We start from the raw sequence: 22,294 nt of genomic DNA on the forward strand, positions 1-22,294 counted from the left end.
ATAATAGTGTGCAAGACTTAATTAGATCCCTAGTACTGTATTATTCTCTCCTCTGCATTTCACTAAAAAAAACTTGGTCATTCCATACCTTTTGAAAAAGCACAGACTTTACACTCTCATCAGATTTCCTCAAAGAAATTATGCAGTGGATTTAGATATTAAAGAGTTCTGTCAAACAGTTAAGATATAGTGTAGTTATGATTGTAGTATCAATTTAGCTCTAAATGGCTGAGGATTTTATTATATGTAGGTTTCCTCTCCTGCTTCACACATGTTTCAATGTTAAAGATTTGCAGGACATGCCACTCTGAAGTACCCCTGACATCTGGACCAGTTTCTCCTACTTTCTTCCAGGTCTCACACTAGAGAATACTCTTCCATAACAACTGCATTTGGCCTCTGTCCTCTGAGCATTTAGGAAAATTGATAAAGGTTTAAATCTTGTTAGCCATCATTTCAGTAGAAAAATAAAGTATAATTTTAAAAAACAATTCCCCCTTTTAATCTTGAGTATAATGGGAATGAATTAGGAGTCATCAGGATTGATTCAGTGTATTTCTTCAGTTGGAAGTTTATGTAAGCCTGTTTTTGCATAGACTCATAATTTTAGTGCTGATAAAGTTTTTATATATTGAGGCAGGACTATGTGATCTGGTGCTTGAAGAATTTTGGATTACAGTTCCTAGTATTCTGAATTAGTATGACCACAGTGGTCAGGAGTTTGGGTAGCTGGAGTGTTTAGTAAGTGAAAGCAAATCTCAAATATGTAATTATGTTCAGATTTGCAGTGTTCTAGTAGAATAGAATTCCCCTCCCCAAATAAAAACCATAGCGGGAACATATTTCTATACTATGACCAATTAATATTTTAAAATAGTAAGCTTTAGAGTTCTCAATAACTCAAGATATTAAATGAACTGGCTGTTAAACAAAATATCAGAGGAAGTGAAACTCAATTATCTTATAAGTATACAGTATAAGGCATTTGTAATCAGAAGTCTCATGCTATGCGCAGAAGTCGTAATACATAAGAATTGCTCTCCCTGGTCTGCTCCCTGGTAAGCTGCTTTTGTTATTCCTGACCAAAACATGGTTCAACTGTTTATAAGATACACAGAATCAATATGAATAACAATGCATGTATCAGGAAAAGGTCAGGGACTTCAAGGGAGGATAATGGATTTAAATTATATATTCTGATGCATTTTATCACAATGTTAATTTTTTAAATTCAGAGTTTACATTCATAACTTGGGTAGTACTCATGTTAGATATTTTAAATGAAACTTAAGAAAGCAAAAATAAATTCCCTTCCTGCACTATGGCTCTGAATGCTCGAATAGCATGTTTAGCAGTTTATGACTCAGATTACATTGTGCTATTTTTGTGTGTAAAAAAAAAAACCCAATGTACTATGAATTGTAGTGAAGAGCTTCACCTTTTTCATTCTATTCATTCTCCAACCTTTTTAATGATCTCTGAAGCTCTCACTTAGCAATGCTCTATGAGGAAATGACTGTAACACAATTTAATCTCAATAAAACGACAGTAAATTGAGAAACAGAAAAGCAGGCGTTCCTTGATCAAAACTTGTTACTTTGTAAATGGATAGAAAAATACCACTGCAAACAATTTCATCCTAATTACCATTTTTTTCACCTTTTCTTTCATTTAGAAAAACAAGTAGTCATAGAAAGCAGTGGGGTTTTTTTTATTTGAATTCAACATAGAATTTTTTTTCCTGTGAATTCTTAGCAAAAATCTCTTCTATCGTAGCATTTTTCTTCTAAAGAAAATTATATACCTTGCCACAGATGCATAATGGCCATTTTATGTCATTGACTAAAACCCCGTGCATGGAGACATGGGTGTCTGTGAAAGAACAGTCTGTGACAGTTGCTTTTGTCATTCATGTATGAACTAAAATCCCAAAACCCCTCAACTAATGATTTCCAGATGTGCTACAACTTTATCTCCAGCTTCTGATCATAGAATGATTGTCTGAATGGAACTGGATTCATTAAAGCAGTTCTTACTCTTGGACAACCCAAACTATAAAATAAAATGTGGGGTATTGATCTAATTTGTGAGAAATGAGAAATGAAGCTATTCCCACTCTTTAGTTTTTAAAACAGAGCATGAAGTCATAGATAATGAGCAACATGTACTTCTAAGAAGTAACTTCTTTGTTTTTTTAAAACCATTTATTTTTCACTTGCGATAATGATTTGTCTTCAAAAATCTAAGGTTTTAATAAGGTAGGAGCAAGGTGAGAAATTACTATTTTGGGTCTTATTTTATAAAAAAATAGTTTTAGACCATTAAACATTTATTTTAAAAAAGAATAAATCTACAAGAGTTGTTATTACCTAAGAAAATGTATTCTATCTGCAAAACAGGAATTTTATTATTTTTTATGCATTATTCTGTTTTCTGGTGGGTGGAAAGCTAAAAGTATATGGCAATCTCCCATGGAGAAATCCTGTTATAGTGATGATAGTCAAGGGGAATGGAGAGGGTGTCTGATAGCTTCTAGTTTGGGTTTGTGCATATGTCAATAGAAAATCAGACAAAAACCTCTATGGATGGGAACACATTGATACTGATCTACCAGTTGATGACATCAGTTTTGCCTATTGAGAAATAACAGGAATGTACTTATGGTATACATATTTCTTAGAAGCCAGAACTATCCAGCTGAATAAATTTAGTGCACAGATTTACCAGATGTAAATTCTTTCCAATGGTGGGAGTAAGGAACTCTATTAAACCTATGGAAAAAAACACCACTCAATTTGCTTTTCTTGTATGCAATGATTACTGTAGAGATTTGCTGTGAAGGACCTGACAATGCAAGCATGACCTTTGCAATTAATGACTTATAGCTGTCTGTACGAAAAAGAATCTCGGACTTTTCATTTAGGATCAAGCCCACTAGCCATATTTTTGATACTAGATTTTGTATTGTAAACTTGATATCTAAAATGAAAACCAAAATGAGTTCATTTCTACAATTTGATAGATTTGCAAATCAATATTAAATATGGTTGACAGATTTCCTTTTTCATCTCATACATGGGTTTCTTCTAACCTTTTTCTTATTTTGTGCTTCCTTCCACAACTTTGTCTATATTCAGAGGAAATGTTTGTGCATAAACATGTTCTGGTCTCCGATTGGATTCTGTTGGTTGTGTGTGCTATATTTGGTTTAATTTAATGATTAAGTTAATGATGCTTTGGATAATTAAATATGTACCGTATTTTCCGGCATATAAGACGACTTTTTAACACATGAAAATCTTCTCAAAAGTCGGGGGTCGTCTTATACGCCGGGTGTCGTTCTCCTGTAACCAGGCAGACCAGCCCGAAAGGCTCTGACGAGCCTTAAATGGCTCTGGCGATCCAAGCTCTGACGATCCCAGCTTTGCCTGCTAATCAGGCAATGCAGCTGGGATCGCCAGAGCCATGTAAAAGGAAAAAAGTTTTTTTCCTTTTACATGGCTCTGGCGATCCAAGCTCTGACGATCCCAGCTGCGTTGCCTGCTAATCAGGCAATGCAGCTGGGATTGCCAGAGCCATGTAAAAGGAAAAAAGTTTTCCCCCTCCAGCTTGCTTACCTTAGCTGCTAGTCGCAACGCTTGCCTTGCTTCGCTTGCCTGAATCCATTCCATCAGCAAGCCACTCCCTGCCTGCAATTAAGCAGGCAGGGAGTTGTGGACTTCAACTCCCAGAATTCCCCAGCCAGCAAAACAAAGCTGGCTGAGGAATTCTGGGAGTTGAAGTCTACAAGTCTTAAAGTTGCCGAGGTTGGAGACTCCTGTTCTATTGGGTAAGTTTTTTCCCCTTTGGGAGCTTTAAAAAAAATAGTTAATTGGGGTTTTTTTTAGTTGTTCTTTTTTAGACCTAGCCATTTAAAGTTTAGGAAGTTTTAAATTTAGTTTTCATATAAAAATAAAAATAAAATAAAATAATATTTGTGCAGCTTTCTGAGATTTAGTGTGTTTCTGTAGTGTTTCACTCTAACTACACAAACACACAAAATCTCACAAAGCTGTATGTGGAATTTTGGGTGTGTAACGTGTGAAAGTTGTTTTTTTGAGCTTTTTGTGGCTGTGTGAGGTTCCTGCTTGTTGCAGGGGCCATTTTGGGTCTAGCACAGCTGCTTTTACATTGTGGGTGAGCCAGTTTATGTTTTTTAATTTTTATTTGGTGTGCATTGGAAGAGGGATAGTCTTATACGGCGAGTATAGCCCAAACCCTATATTTTAACAGGAAAAGTTGGAGGTCGTCTTATACGCCCAGTCGTCTTATACGCTGGAAAATACGGTAAGTACTTGAGTGTCACATTGATCAACTGTCAAAAGATCATTCCGTGACCTAAAATTACTCAAGACTATTTTATTCTAATTTAATTGACTACAAGAACTATTTACCATATTTTTTAACATTTTTGTGCTTTCATTATTTTTCATAGCAAACAACAACTAACAGATTAGCCATCAAGTACAAGAGTGACTTTCTGTAGCATAAATATACAAGAGAAAATATATATTTCAGTTTCAGTAAAGAAATCGTTATCTTGACAAACATCGAGTCTCTTTTTTGGTACTGGAATATGTTGCAAATATTTGAGATAAGGTTATGAACTCTATTCTACTTGAAGCAGAGGTCTCTGCAATTTCTAACATATAAAAAGTCACGGTGGATGGGAAAGGTGGCACTAATATCTGACAAATTGACTTAAGTTTCTCCTGTATTGCATTTTTGGGCAGAGGGGAAGGGGAAGGCCTAACAGTTTAACATAGTTTTGTGTCTCAATTTCATGTTTTGTAAGGGCTGATGCAAGACTGCAGTATCTCTGCAGAGACAAAGAAAGCTGGCAAAGGATGCAGGCAAGCAAAACAAATTCTTAGAAATCCGATGCACTTTTATTTGCTGTATAAACAGATGGGTTTCAGAGTCTTTTCTTTCATTATCATTAATGCTCTTTCTATTGGAAAGACTCTTTTCTGACCCATGAAGATAATTGGATGTCAGTTGATCACTACCTGGGTTTTTTTTTTGAAAGCACATTTTTGTCTATAAAATGCTTTCTAGTTTAAGTTTGTTTCCATTACTTTTGTCTGTCTGCCTGTACATAAATATCAATAAAATCTCATAAGAGAGAACACCTGCAGAATTTTCCTTTCCATTAGGTTTTTTCTCTCTCTCTTGCTAAATAAGGTATTCTTCAAATGAAATATATATATTGTATCTGCTTTGTTCTTTGTATAGGACTATTTTTTTAAAATAACATTCTTGTTTTGGCCACAGAAAATTCATTTTTTCTAACCTTTCTACAATGCAAAAACACCAGAATGCTTTTGGGGTGGTGTACAGTAAAGAGAAAATCCGTGCTGACAAGAGATAATATATAGAACAGCAAGAACTATTTTTAGACTGTCAATATATGTGTTTTTTAATGTCTTGCTTATGTGTGCGCATATGTGCTCTGACAAGGAGATTCTTAGAGAATGCGTTGATTGCAATATTTCAGTATAGTTCCATAAAGTGGAATGTGAAAAAATATATAATCTTTTAAAAATTAACAAGTATTTGAAAGTTGATTTTAATTTTGTAAATAGTCACTCAGTGCCTATATCTACGATTCCCATATCATTTAATTTTTCTAAAACGTTCAGTTTTGTTTTAAGAGAACATTGCATTTTTTTCATTTAATAAGAAAAGTTTGTGTCTTGCTCCACAATAAGCAGTTTGGTTCTCAAAGGAATGAGGGAAATATAAATTAAGTATTATTTGCATCTACACATGTCTATCTATATCTATGCATACATAATTTTTTTGCAAGCTGTTTTCTTGTATATGCTTCTTCTATCTACATACTGATTTTCTGGGGGGAAAATGTCAAGATTGCCAAGCACATAGCATAGGGTTTTGTTTTGTTTTTACATTTGTTTGTGTGCTGTTCAAAAAGGAGTTGTAGAAAAGATAGAATTGAGTTGTGTTATGTGGTTTGAATAAACTGAAGACAGCATTGTCTTCTAGTGACATAATCTTCACATTCACAACCATTTGGAAGCTTTTAAAATTCTGAGTGTAAAAATTAGGTTCCAAATAGAGGAAATAGGGTGTCCTTAGGTATTTCTTTAGTGGGGCATGATACATCTTGTTTATCCTTAGTAGTATGCTGAGAATCTAGAAATGAGATTGTATTTAACGTAAATGAGCTGTAGAAACCTGTTAATGGGAGACTGAGATTGGTGTAGTGGTTAAAGACACCAGGCTAAAAACCAAGAGACCGTGAATTCTAGTCCTACAAGGTGAACTCTCAAATCACTAATAATATGTAATGGTACTTTATTTCCAAGGATGCAAATGGATATTATGGTGGTACTTGGCTTCTACATTGCAAAATGGCTCAGAGTAATTGCTGTTGGTGAGAAAAAACTATCCAGTAAGACTTTTGTGGTCTGTTTACATGATCATAAAGGGATTAGAATAGAAGTATTTATTTTACTGTTGATAATATTTTATTAGATTTTCTTGGCCACAGAAATTTTATGCATTTATGCAGGTGTTGGAAGAAATGTTCATCTGAGTTCAGTTCCAAGTGGGAAGGATTTTCAAAATGCTGCCATAGCTCAGTGAAATCACAATTCACTAGTTCTAGGCTTTTCCAGACAGCAAATAAGCAGTTTGCTGCCCTTTGGGAGCCTAATATAGATCTATTTTGGACTAATTAGTCCTCATCAGTTAGCCACACCCTCATCACATGTTTCCTCCCCGTAGAGGTCAAGTATATGTTTTGAAAATTTTGGTTTACGTAGGAAAAATACATACATACATACATACATACATACATACATACATACATCATACATACATATTAAGTGTTTACCTAGACACCTGGTCTACCACAACATGTGGGAGGGGGCATTCTGCTCCCTTTTGCCTTTCAGCTCCAATCCAGGAGCCCTCAAGCAGTTGCGTTCATGACAAACCATTTTTTATACCATATATATATTCCCTCTCTTGGGCCCCGCCTTGGAGCTTCCTTTTCCTGTGTAAGAAATGTATTATGTTTGGTTGTCAGACTCCCATGGGGCCATGCAGGGGCAACTTTGTAGGTTGTCTTGAGTCCCAGGCTTGGTTGAATTTTGCTGAGTGGTACAATCTCCCCATGTGCCATGTGATGAGTTCTGTTGCTATATAGGTAGAGGGCTAATCCTATCATGTCCTGAGGGTGAAGGTCTTTTGTGTTGTAGATAAGCTGGCCCAGCCTTTCTGGGGCTATTAGCAAAGATTGGGGGCTGCTTTCCAAAAGCATGTTTCTCCTTTTCTCATCCAGGGGGGTGTAATATTCTGCCCTTTTAATATTTCCTAGAATATTTCATTCTTCTAAGAGAGGGATGGGTGCTAACTTCCTACAAAGGTATATAAATATTATCGGAACATGTCATTTAGATGAGCTGTAATTTTACTTAATATTCAGCTACATATAAATGTATGTAACCTGAAGTAAAATTCATCTATTTGCTTATTTAGAGAAGCTGTAGTGTTTGATGCAAATGTCCAAATATCAACAATTTACCAAGTATTTCTCCAATCTGTAGACATTAGTTTTGTTTTGTTTTTTAAAAGTGTAATAATAGGAGAAGACACTGTATTTCTTCCATTACATTATTATAGAATTAATTATCAGTTATTTTTTAAACAAAGAAATCACTAATGGATGGATATTGTCTCAATAAAGTTCTATTGAATCATTTTTTTCTGTCTGACAGGTACAAGGCCAAGGCCTTGAAAAAGAAGGTACTAATTACATTTGAGCTTTGTATTCTATAATTATTAAGATGGCTATTGTTTCAGATAGTTGGCTGATATCTAAGCTGGATAGGAAATCACAAACTAATTCTAGGGCTATAAACTAGGGAATTAAAAAAAATTCTGGGTAACAGGTTTCTGCTAGCCCTGAGAACTAACCTAGAATAATGGTAGGCATACCCACTGTATTATATAAACTTGCAAATGTATTATAGACAAGCCCATCATATAATATAGAAATTATGAATCATGTTCACATATTTTACAGCACTGTCAAAATAAATCAATCTTCAAAATGTTGTCTCAAGATCTTCCATAACTGACAGTATGCACCTTAAAAAAAAAGCCCTGAAGACAAGTATGTTTGGAAACAAAATATTGCTAAACCTTTATCATAGCTGTTGTCAAGCTCTGTTTCCTTTTCTTACATTTATAATACAATAAATACCTAAAGGGTTACAAAAGACTTGTGATTTATTTACTATTTCGGATGAGTCATGATAAGCATTGGCAGTATAAAAATAAAAACATGAATGTGGGTCTAGGAAAGATAAGAATGCATTTTTAATTAACTTCATTTAAATTGGGTTCAATGAGTTGAACCCCAGAGGTAGGAAAATATTAGAAAAAGAAGGCTCACTTCCCATCCCAAATACTCTGGGCTATAAGAGGGAGAGAGGGGAAAACATAGGGGAGATTTGCAAGATTTTTAAGTTTTTCTTCTATAAAATATAGTGCCAATCTTCCTAATCTGGTCTACTAGGATAACATATCTAGCACAAAGATTTGCATTGGACTTCTGCGTGCTCGCCTACAAAGAAGAATGGCTAAAAATGCCTGGGTCAGCAGAATTATGGAGTAGAATGGATATTTAGGTTTTCTTCATAAACTTGGTTGTGATTGGGGCTATTTTAGTTGGCAGGTCTTCCTCATTGTTGATGTTATTTTATACTTTATATCACTTTCTTAAAATAGCAATGCTTTCAGTAATGGAGGATTGTTTAGATGGAACATTTTTACCATATTTCAGCGCTTGATATGAGAAGAATACCAATGAGAACACCAAATATTTATACTAGAGCAGGATTCCAACTTTTTAGGGCTGATGGACACATTTGGGATTTTGAGCAGTACTGTATGCTGCCATTGGGGAAACACAGTTTATTAGATGCCAAATGCCAGCTCCACTAGCTGTTCTCCAGAAGGAAACCATTTTCTACCTTGCTTAATTTTGTTCTTCACTATAGTACTAGAAATAAAGATGTAAAGAATAGAACAAGTTTCCATTTTTAAAAAATAAAAAGGCATGTAGGACAGACAATCTAAAAGATGGGGCCAAGAGTCAAACAGGCACCAAGGTAGGCATTTATAAACAAAGTGAGCCCCCAGATACAATAGGGCAGTGTTGGTGAACCTTTTCGGCACTGAGTGCCGAAATGGGGACACACCTGCGTGTGTGCCGGAAACCGGAAGAGCAGCTGCCCGATGCGCATGCATGTTCTGGGAAGATGATCTTCTGGTTTCTGGCCCGTGCATGCGCATCAATCAGCTGGCCGGTGGGCATGCGTGCTCCGGAAACTGGAAGATCATCTTCCCAGTGTGCGCATGAGCGCTGGCCAGCTGCTCTTCCAATTTCTGGCATTCCTGCACATGGAAAGACCAGCTGGCTGGCGCACCAGAACCCGGAAGAGCAATGGGTGACGGCTTGTGTGCCTGGAGAGATGGCTCTGCATGCCACTTGCGGCATGCATGCTATAGGTTCGCCATCACAGTAGTAGGGGATCCCTTTTTTGAGTGGTGATGTAGGGATGGCTTGATGTTATTTAAGATTATCATTGTGTGCAGGGGTGTCCAAACATGGCACTTACAAGACTTATGAACTTCAACTACCAGAGGACTTGTGGATTTCAACTCCTCATGGCTGGCTGAGAAATTTGGGGAGTTGAAGTCCACAAATCTTAAAGTTGCCAAGTTTGGAGATCCCTGCTTTTGTGTATAAAGTGTCTTTGGAAAAGCCTACATAGTTTCTGTAGAATTCTTTGACTTTGTAATCTCAATTGTGAGGTAAAAGTTAAGCTTATTGTGCATATTTGCTTTTTTGAAGTACAGAATAGAGCCTAGACATAAGTAAACCATTATTTAGTGAGATAAGAATGAACATTTTTGAAAACGATTCTTGAACTTGTGCAATTTTTAAAAGGTTTTTCAAAGTCTCAGTTTTTTTTTTTTTTTTTTAAATTTGATTTATATGCCGCCCTTCTCCGGAGACTCAGGGCGGCTTACAATGTGCTCAGCAATAGCCTTCATCCTTTTGTATATTTATACAAAGTCAGCTTATTGCCCCCACAACTGGGTCCTCAATTTGCCTACCTTAGAAAGGATGAAAGGCTGAGTCAACATTGAGCCTTGGCGAGATTCGAACCTGCAGTAATTGCAGGCAGCTGGTCTTAATAACCAGCTTAATAACAGGGTGCCTTAGACCACTGTACTACCAAGGCTCTTTTTAAGGAGATATAGTGAATAAGGGCCTCCCACGGTGTCAGGATCAAACATTATTTACCAGACTTGTTTGTTCAAGATTTTTTAAAAATGATAAAAATCTATACAATTTGTTAAAATCTATACAATTTATTAAAGAATATGGCAAGGGTTATGGCCTATAAAGCAATCCAATGGTATTTCCATAGTTATAATTAATAGTTACATGTTCACTCAAAGATCTTAAACAGATAGCATTCTGTGAGGAATTTAATACAACCATTTCAAAGAGAGAATGACAAAGAATGAATTCATATAAAGGTGGGGAGCCCGGAGGCATTTTGAAGAATGCTTCACTTAATAGAGCATACATAGTGTAAATTGTACAGGTAAAAATTAAAAAAAAGAAAAACTACTAAATGCAGTGGAAGGCTTGTGACCAAGCAAATAGTTTATACTTATAGGAGAGAGAAAGAGAGAGAAAGAAAGATGCTAAAGTCAGTACTTTTGCACAAGCATTGTTTAGATAGGAACAAAGAATAAAAATAGGAAATGCTATGTTCTTAGGGGAAAAGAATGTCTGGATTATGGAAAGAGGGAAGAAAGAAAGAGAATTACCTTTCCTGGCAATATTGAACTGGGTGTGATAGAAGCTGGCTCACTTATCCAACAGAAATTGGGGAAAGAGGAGAGTTTAGTTGCTCACTCAAGGAGCAGTTCCTTGTTCTCCGCCTGACTGAACCAGGTATGGCCATTTTATCTTTTGCTAGGGGATTTGACAAATTAAGGGGGCAAAATAAAGCTCTCACTTCAGAATTTAGAAAATTATCAGCAAAATGACAGAAGAAAAGTAAACAATATTTTATTTAGGAAAGGAGGGAGAATAAAGGAGATTCTTTAGCATGTTGCTCAGTAATGAGATATTTCAGTTACTGTCTTATCCAAAGGGATTTTTTTGGAGAGTTGCATTTGCCAATATTGGTTAATACCAGATATATTTGAACATTAATTACAGATTATTCCAGTCTCTCGAGCTTAGTCTATTTCTTTCATATTTATCATCAAAAAAATAAAATATAGGAGTTGTGAATTATATATGTATGTGTACATGTAAGTAATGTATAGCCTATTCAGGGGTGTCAAACTGGATTTCTTTGAGGGCCGGCTCAGCATTGTAGTTCTCTGTGGGTCGGCAGTGGAGGGGGGGCACAGGGAGCGGCAGGGAGATGGGATGGATGCCTCCTGCAGCACTCTGCCAGCCAAAATGGGGCATGGAGGGACCACATGGGGCCCCCTCTGCCCCGTTTTCAGCCTGAACAGCCTCCTGCAGTACTTTACTGACCAAAACGGGGTGTTGGGGGGCAATGCACCCCCCCGGCACCTTATTTTCGCCCTCCAAGGCCTCCAGCAGCACGCGGCCCAGGTTTGGCTGGCAGAGTGCTGCAGGAGGCAATGGAGGCCGAAAATGGGCCACAGGGAGGCCACATGTGACCCATTTCGGCTGGCAGAGGCACTGTGGGCCGGTCCTTTGATATTTCCAGGCTGGCCCCACGGACCAGATTTAAGCACGGGCCGAATCCAGACTCCAGACCTTGAGTTTGACACCCCTGGCCTATCCTTTCCTATTCTTAAATAGGGAGGTTCAAATCAATATCTTATTTGGTGACTACTTTTATATATCTTTTCTATAGGCAAGGATTGCTATTTTATAGGTGTTGACAGTAGAGAGACACATTAAGCAAGCTTAGATGTATTAACAGAAGTTTATATACATGCATGAGTTTCAACCATGACTTATCCTGTGCCTTTTCCAGATTAGAATATCACACAGTAATATCTGTAGTGTGGTTGTTGGCCCTCCTCCTCATAAATCATTTACATGATCAATGCAGTCACAATAGTAATACAGATAGTAAATCTGGCATTAAAAAGAAAGAATGCAGAGTCATAGGCCTATACCCAAAACATGATTGGTTATTAGACCTATCTTTAGCTTATAAGCAAGCTGTGGTTAGAAAACCTATTTCAGTTTATGTTCAGAGACAATTTTGGGTTGGTGTTAAAAATTTATTTGGCAGATTCCATAATTAGTAATCAACTGAGTAGAGGATGGATTTGAGTGTTTATGAAACTCAGTTGAGCCAGAGATTAAAGAATGCTAGGAAAATATTCTTTTGAATTGTGTATTAGAGTTTGCAGATTTCAAAGTTATGTGCTTTGTGTAATTACTCTGATTTAATTCTAGTTAATTCTGTGAGAATGGAAAGCATGAGATTGAACTTGTGTAACTAAGCAGAAGAATAGATAGAGACATTATTACATAGAGTGTAGCGAGTTGAAATGTAGTCTTAAGTGACATATATACTAAATGGGCTTCAGGAAACCAAATCTTCCATTTTTCATGTTACAATAATTGTAATAATTCTGAATTAACTCTCAAAATTATGTTTTCAGGACCTGGACATCCCCCTCCCACCTCTATTCTGTAGCAGAGTGAAGCACTTTATCTTATTTTTAAAGATTTTAAAAAATAAATGGAAACTAGCATGCTTGGAAGCAAAACAATAGCCTCCACTTTTTTTTTGCATGCTTTGTAGCCAGATGTTTCATTAAAGAACTCATAGTAGCCCCCATAATCTCCTTCCTCTAACTTTTCTTCATAACAATTTTGTGAGATAGATTGGACTGAGACCCAAATTTCTGTGGCAGACCAGAATGCAATGCAAGAGTTTTTACTATTACCTAAGATGTCTTGTTGTATTGTGCTTTGTCCTCCACCTTTTTTTTTTAAAAAATAATTCCTGGGAAGTGCAACAACTGATCATGAATTGATTGTCTTTGGCTCTACTCTGTAGTTTTTCCAGCCCTATGAGCTCTAACAACTCTTTTTCTTAGATCTGCAGAGGTCTGTTAAAAGTGTGATTTACTTTTACAAACATGGATTGTAAGGAACAGATTTTAATGGTGGCAACTTACCTGTGTTTTTCGGGGAAGAGTCTCTCAAAACTCACACTGTTTATCATTTTATTGATTGGAATATCTGACTTAATTTATTCTCTCCAGAAATCTGATTAGCCTAAGGTTTTACATTCTTTTCCAGTGAATGTTGGCTCTGTATGTTCAGTAAAAACCTGACACAATACAATGTATTACGTGTAGTTTGTTTAAAGCAGTCTCTTTATCTATTAATTGGATTTAGATGAAACTATGATCACATTGCAGGTCACAGTATTGTAAAATTATGGATATTGCTAAAGAGTTCACAAATGTTCTGCTACCATTGTATAATAAAATAGATGCTGATAATTTTGGTAATCTATCTGACTGTTGTTTCCATAGCTATTTATGTCAAATATATTTTTTCCAGTATTTTTTTATTAAACTGAATTTTTTGTCAGGATTCCTTAGGATACATCTATATACAAATAGTCCTCAACTTATGACCACAATTGGACCAGGATTTCTGATGCTAAACAATGCAGTTGTTAAGTGAGTTGCAAATATTTTATGACCGTTTTGTCATGGTCATTAATCTTTCGCCATGGACTTTGCTTTTCAGAAGCCAACATTCCCATATGTGGGAATGACCGTGAGGGATAAAGGAAAGAGATGCTGCACAGGAAAAAGTAGACAAGAGAAGCAGGAACCCCCAGAGGCTTAATGGTCAGAGAAACAAACTTAAGAAGGACCCACCCTAATTGATCAGGCTGTTTTTTAATAGTGGGAGATTGTATCTTAGAATTTGTTAATATGACCTTAAAGTAGAATTAACTGGTCATGTTTCCTGTCTAATTTATCTGCGAGGGCTGTCAGCTAACTGGGAAAGTAAAAAATGGAAATCAAATGACCCTATCATACTGCAACCATTGTACATACATGTTGGTTGCCAAGTGCCCAAATTGCAATCATGTGACCAAGGACACTTTGATTGTCAGATGTAAATGCCTTATTCTCCAATGTGTAAATAATGTATATATGGAACATCAGAGGTTAACTTATTCTTTGGACTTTAATGTATTCATAACTTACCACTCCCATTCCTAGCTCCACCCCTTGTATATATAAGGAGCCACCCTCACCATTCTCGTTGCTTCTACCTTGAATATTCAGTGAATATAGAATGCCTATCATAATTAAAAAGAAATATATTTAAAGCTCTAACTCCTATTATCTTTATTGAGTCTGATCCTGAAAATATTGCAACAAGCTGGTAGCAGAGGATGGTTAATTGACTCAATAAGTAATTAAAAATGTCCAAGAAAGATAGGCCCAACACCAGGGCCTACAGCAAAGAAATAGAAACTGATCAAGAGATGATCAACGAATCCACCAATGCGATTTCGAGAGAATCCGAAGAATACACCACTGAAGAAGAAGAACTAATGAGTGAAAATAATGACCAGAAAGAAATCGAAATAGAAAATAACGAACTCAGGTCAGAGATATTAAAGATACTAAAAAGCCAAAAGAATGATGAAAGTCTCATCGCGGACCTCCAGGAGATGCTGAAGAACAGCGGAGCAGCGAGAGAGAAAAACGTCATTAAAGAAAAACCCAAAGATCAAAAAATCGTAAGTGAGATGACTACTGAGAAAATAGTTGTTAAAAAGAAAAGATGTGATCCCGCGCGAAATTTTGAATGGCAGCCATCTTGGTTTCAACGAACTTCAAAAGAGAATGGAGCAGAGCCAATCAAAACGCTCAGTTCAAAATTTCTGGCGCGAAAAACACTATCAGACGAAGAAAGTGAGAAAGAAGTCTCAAACTCTTCAGATGATCCAAAATCAGAAAGTGAAGACGATTTAACAAAATCTCAAGTAAAATCAGCAATGAAAACGCTTTTTGCTGCTTTTGGGCCAAGACTGAAAATTACCAAGACATCTACGAAGAAGCAAGAAATCAAACCGGCGACCCAAGACCTGCACGCTCCCATCCTGACTTCGAAAGCGACGACGCCCGAGCCCAGAGAGCCATGCCGATTTCGCCCTACACCACAGACAAAATCGAATACCAACGCACACAAAAAGAAGAAAAGAACCGTCACCACCACCAGAACCCCAAAAACCGAGCCAGAGACCGACTCATCTGAGGAGGAGCGGATCGAGAGAGCTGAAAGGGAGAGAACCTTCCACGACGCCACCAAAGAAGAAATGAGCAACGCGCATGTGCGAAACTACGTAGACGACCCAGAAGGACTTGAACTGGCCAGAGAACCGCGCAGACTCATTGCAAGCATCCCAATGCCGTTCTGTAATTTCCTGCACTTGAGAGATCACGGACTGCCCCAGGTTGTAAGTAATGGACAGAATAATGTAGGTAACTTACCCAGTGACTTCCCAAAACTTAGAATTGATGGCATTAATTTACAAGAGTGGTATCAACAGCTTCAGGTTATTTTCATGAAAGAAAATTTACTATTCTTTATAACTAGCCCTCCAAGAAGACCTTGGACTTTAAAAATAGATTGTTTACATCATAGAGCATTTTTCATAATAATATCTAGCGTGTCTTCTGCAATGTATCATAGCATCAAACCAAACCTAACTGTATCAGAAATAATTCAATGCATGTTTAATCTATTTCACAGCGATAGCGTAGCTACAACCACAAGAATGTCTAAGGATTTCTTTTCCTCTAGAGTAAAACCAGGGGTTTCTATAAGTGAGCATTTGATAAATCTAAACAAAATAAGAGCTGAGCTACAATTGAGGGGGGAAGTGATTTCAGATCAAACAATGAAAAGTGTTATTATCAATTCACTTGATCCATCATGGGATAGCTTTATGTCACACTTAGATACCATTAATTTGGGATATTTATCCATAGAAAGTCTATCTAACAAATTGATAGCAGAAGACAATTCAAGAAAAAATCGATCCAGTAACCAAACAGACCACAAACCTTTTAGGAAAGTAGTCTTTCAAGATAAACATAATGAGGCCTTTAGATGCTACAATTGTGGATCCAGGGAACATAGTAGAAGAGACTGCCCCAAAGTCTCAAGAGAGAGACATAGACCAGAATATAGGAGCAAATATAATTACAGACAATCTTCCACAGATAGACACAAATATAGAAGCCCACCAAATTACAAAGAAGGTAGAGGGGGTAGAGAAAATTCAAAAGAGAGGAAATCTGGGTCACTGAATGGGCTAAATAAACAAGACAGCACCAGAACACAGCAGGATGAGAATAACAATTGGCTTATTGATTCTGGTGCAACAAATCACACCACCAACAACAAAAGTATATTATCTTCATTTATAGAAGGTAAGTTTGTGATAAAGGTAGCTAATCAAGAAAAGGTTCAAGTACTAGGCAAAGGAAATGTGACCTTGCCTGGTCTAGGGAAAATAGAGGGGGTATTATTAATCCCAGAAATACCTCACAACATACTAAGTGCCATAAAATTAAGCAGAGAATCTGATATCAATATAGTTTTCTCAAAGGGGAAAGCAACTATAGAAAAGAACAAAACAAATGTAGGTACTGTAATGATAAAAGGAGGTCTACCCTATCTGATAATTAAAGAAAGATGTTTACATAACATTGATTCAAATATGGAAGATTGTATTGAAGCAGATGATGAAAATGTCAGTAACAGTGACAATGATGAGTGTAGAATAACTCATGATCACAAAAATACATACAAGGAAAAGAAACCAAAAATAGGTAAACCAATTCATGATGAGTGTGCTCACATCTTACACAGGAAGTTAGGACATGCAAGCTTTCCTGTAGTACAAAAAATGACTGAACACGCAGAAGGTGTCAAAATAAAAAATTGTGAAAATTATTTGGAATGCTCAGTATGTAAGTCCACCAAACTAAAAACCAGTCCCAGACCAAAAAAATCTAACAGATCAACTAACAATATTTTTGATTTGGTACATATGGACTTAGTTGGTCCATTAAGTCCCTCAATTACCTATAGAAAACGTTACTTCCTAACAATAGTGGATGACTACAGCCGATATGGTTTTGTTTACACATTAAAGCACAAGGATGAAACATTTCAGAAATTTAAGGAATTCTACAAACGTATAGAAACACAACATAATATCAGAATAAAGCAAATTATGACAGATAGGGGATGTGAGTTCATGTCTAAAGAATTCTCCCAATGGTTAAAGGATAGAGGAATGTTACATTTCACGTCCAATCCTTTTTCTGCATTTCAAAATGGAGTTGCAGAGAGGAAAAATTCCACACTACAAACCATGATTAGGTGCACATTAGAGGATGCTGGTTTAGGCAAACAATTTTGGTCAGAGGCATTACATTATTCGAATTACACTCAAAATAGAACCTGGTCCAGTATTGTGAATAAGACACCATATGAGGTGATGTACAATAGAAAACCCAAATTATCACACATGCACATATTTGGAGTCACTGCAGACGTACACATACCTAAACAATTGAGGAGAAAGGGAGAAAACGTATCCAGGAGATTAAGATTCATGGGATACGAAACTGGAACCAAAGGGTACAGATTTATTGATAGTAATAACAAATTTATAGTATCCAGAACAGCTGTGTTCCATGAACAGGCCAATTGGTCAAAATTGCACCTTAATGAAATATTTCCCAATAAATGTAAAGATACGATATCTTGCGAGGAAGGAACAATAGAAAATCAAAATATTAACAAAAGTAAGAACAAAACCAAAACTTGGACTAATAGTCAGCATAAAATAAAGACAGACACATTAACAAAAAAGGAAGCTAGATATTTGCATGATAACCATAGCAAGCCTGAAAGAACTATTAGAAACAATAGAAATCAAATACCAAATAAATACAAAGATTACATAATGCATATGAATGGAGAACAAATAACACCTAATACATATGAAGAAGTATTGAAACTTCCACATGAAGAAAGAGAAAAATGGGAACTAGCTATGGAAAAAGAGATGGAAAGTTTACAAGGATTAAATGTATTCACACCTGCGATCGCACCTAAGGATAAAACAATTATAGGTACCAGGTGGATTTATAAAATTAAGAACTTAGAAGGAGGCAATACCTTATACAAGGCTAGACTAGTTGCACAAGGCTATGCACAAAAATATCCAGAAGACTATACTGATACATATTCACCCACAGTGAGAACAGAGAGTGTCAAAACAGCCCTTGTAGTAGCATCTGCACTCAATCTGGACGTATTCCAATATGACATACAGACCGCATACTTACATGCAAAATTAGATAAGGAAATATATGTAAGAGCACCACACAGTCAATACACTAATAAGAACGAAATTTGGTTATTAAATAAGAGTCTGTACGGATTAAAGCAATCCGGCAAAAGATGGTACGATTGCTTGGTAAAAGTACTTAAGACCATGGATTTCAACGCCACCACTGCTGATAACTGTTTCTTTGTAAAAAAGAGTAATGATCATATTGAATTTGTATTAATTTACGTGGACGATATTTTATACATTGGAAAGCATAAAGAGAGCAGGGAAATCTTTGTAAATAAGTTAAATGAACACTTCTCACTGAAATCTCTGGGTAAAGTGAATAAATACCTTGGTGTGCAAATTAACAAAACTAAAAGGGGATTCAAACTTACACAGAAAGATAAAATCATCGAACTCCTAAACAAATGTAACTTAAATAATGCTAAAACCTGTGACACCCCTATGCAAACTGATTTTCTTAGAAACACTGATGAATCTTCCCCTGAGTTTAAAGACAACACATTTTACAGATCAGTTATAGGTTCACTCCTTTATATATCTAATTGGACTAGGCCAGATATTGCATTACCTCTCAATCTATTGTCAAGATATGTTAGTAAACCAACCTTGTATCATTGGGAAGCTGTCAAAAGAATTCTAAGATATCTGAAGGGTACATTAGATTTTTGTTTAATGTTGGAACCCAATAATGACAGAGAACCAAAAATTACTTGTTATGCTGATGCAGATTGGGCTGGTGATACATCATGCAGAAAGAGTACTTCTGGTTATGTTTTTCTATTGAATGATTGTCCAGTTTACTGGTATACTGGTAAACAAGAACTAGTAGCCACTTCCACTACAGAAGCGGAATATGTTTGTTTGTCCAAGGCTGCAAATAACCTTGTATGGTTCAATGATCTGATCACTGATGTTTGGAAGAAACCCACCTTACCATTTATTATGCATGAAGACAATAAAGCGGCCATTGAAATATCCAGATCCGATGCAATTGGACAAAGGTCCAGGCATATTGATATAAAGTTTAAGCATGTGAGACAACTGTCTCAAGACGGATTCATTAAAGCAATACATTGCGATACTTCTGAACAATTAGCTGACATATTAACAAAACCCTTACCTTCTAAACAACACAAATATTTAACTTCTAAATTATATGTATTATATTGTCCTGAATCAGAATGTAATTGGTGTTGTGTAACGAACCGGCATTTAGAGGGGGATTTGTCAGATGTAAATGCCTTATTCTCCAATGTGTAAATAATGTATATATGGAACATCAGAGGTTAACTTATTCTTTGGACTTTAATGTATTCATAACTTACCACTCCCATTCCTAGCTCCACCCCTTGTATATATAAGGAGCCACCCTCACCATTCTCGTTGCTTCTACCTTGAATATTCAGTGAATATAGAATGCCTATCATAATTAAAAAGAAATATATTTAAAGCTCTAACTCCTATTATCTTTATTGAGTCTGATCCTGAAAATATTGCAACATTGATGGTCTTAAGTGTGAGGATTGATTGTAAATCAATTTTTTTTAGCATTATTGTAACTTTGAGTAATTGCTAAACAAATGGTAAGATGAAGGCTACCTGTACAGGTAGTCCTCAACTTACGACCAAAATTGAGCCCAACATTTCTATTGTTAAGTGAAACATTTGTAAAGTGAGTTTTGCCCCATTTTACGACTTTTCTTGCCATAGTTGTTAAGTGAATCACTGAAGTTGTTAAATTGTTAAATGAATCTGGCTTCCCCATTGAGTTTGCTTGTCAGAAGATCACATAAGATCATCATGTGACCCCAGGACACTGCAACCATCATAAATATGAGTCAGTTCCAAGCATGTGAATTTTGATCACATGACCGTGGGCTGCTGCGACGGTCATAAGTCACTTTTTTCAATCCTGTTGTAACTTTGAATAGTCACTAAATGAACTGTTGTAAATCAATGACTGCCAGTGCTACAAAACTCTGCTGACTGTTTGTACTTTCCAGTTAACCTAAATGGTGCATTATACCAGAAAAAATATTGAATTAAGGTAATTCAAGTCTGTTAACTTCTGGAACCGCTTTGAATTTTCCATGATGTTCACTCTTGTTCACAAAGTTCAGGTCATTGCAGTATTCCTGCTGTCATATAGATAATCTTCTGAGGTGATGATGACACCATCCAATATTGGGTAAAAAAAAAATACTGTCAGCCTAATTATGGCATGTGTGAAGAAAGAGGGTATGTCATAGTCAACAGATGATGCCAAATATTGGAAAAAGGTCACCTCAGACTCCACTACTTTTCTCTCAAAGGATAACCCACCAGGGCAGAGGTTTTCTACTTTTTTTTCTAAATACTCTAGAATCTATCAAAGGCCTAATATTTGGCTTTATTGTAGGGTTTGTGGATAGTGTTGCTCAGATATTTTAGTTTCTTTTGTTTGATTTTTCTTTCTGTAGCAGGTAATTGAACAAGAATAATTTACTGAAGTTCTGTTCTATCAAGAAAGTACAATCTAATTCAGGATATATTTTGTTAATATACATGTGTCTTCCAAAGTTGATCATAATCAGCCAGTGAACTTTTATGGTTTTCATTAATTGAATGAATAGGAAAAACATAATTAAAATTTAAGGGCTAGATAAGCAATTACGCATCATTTATTTAATTAGAAAATGCAAGTACACATTTCCATTTGAAAAATATTATTATTCATGGTATCTTATAATTCTAATTTTCAAACTTGCCCAAGGCAAGATATTCAACACTTGATGACTACACGATGGTAAATCTAAACATTTTAAAGATATTTGAGTTTCATGTCTTGTACTCCTCTATTATTTGATTATTACAAGCATAGAATTGTAATTAGAATAAAAAAGGAGTATAGTCTTTCATTTTTGCTTATTTCCCAAATGCAGATATAGAAGTAGGAATCTGTAATTTAATACAGCAATCGAATAGCCATTTAGTGCAGATAATCATACTGTCATTTACTTTGTGGAAAGTATTCCTCTATGCTAGGGTTGTCAAACTCAATTTCATTGAGGGCCGCATCAGGGTTGTGTTTGACCTTGGAGGGCTGGGGTGAGTGTGGCCAGGGTGGGCATGACATGGGACGTGTTGGGGGCACCTAGGATGACCAAGTGCTAAGGCAGGACTTCCCTGAGACCCTTCCTCACTCTCATTATAATCACCTTCCTTCCTTCCTTCCTTCCTTCCTTCCTTCCTTCCTTCCTTCCTTCCTTCCTTCCATCCATCCATCCATCCATCCATCCATCCATCCATCCATCTATTCTCTCTTCCCTTTCCCCTTCCTTCCTTTCCTTCCCATTGCTGTTTCCAGGCTAGCCCCGTGGACCAGATCTAAGCACCCTGCGGGCTGGATCCGGCCCATGGGCCTTGATTTGGACATCTCTGGTTCTATACTATCCCAAAGAAGAAATGAGACCTAATAAAACTAGGCAGACATGAGGAGGATAATAATAATATAATTAACATGTAACAAACTAATGGGAATTTTTATTGTATGTTTTAGTACAGCAATAATAACCAACATGGTTTGAACAACCATATGCTGATTAGGTGTTCTATCATGAGCTGATACAAACCTATACACATTAAAACATATGTTTACCTTGTCGCGATCATATAATATTCTTATACAGATATAATTGTGTCATGTCTTTCTTTCTCATTTCTTTTGCAAAGGTAATAAATGAATTAGACTGTACCATTTTGATTTTAACATAGTATATCCCTGCCTTTGGACTATACCC

General features: G+C 36.3%; 1 protein-coding gene across 6 annotated transcripts in view; it reads left to right on the forward strand.

The window, feature by feature from the left end:
- The window catches only part of ATXN1 (ataxin 1), a 219,789-nt gene that overhangs the window by 69,997 nt on the left and 127,498 nt on the right, over window positions 1-22,294 (forward strand). The gene's annotated exons all lie outside the window — the stretch shown is intronic.

Source organism: Pantherophis guttatus, chromosome 3, assembly GCF_059756535.1.
Source record: "Pantherophis guttatus breed Tessera chromosome 3, ASM5975653v1, whole genome shotgun sequence".
NCBI lineage: Eukaryota > Metazoa > Chordata > Lepidosauria > Squamata > Colubridae > Pantherophis > Pantherophis guttatus.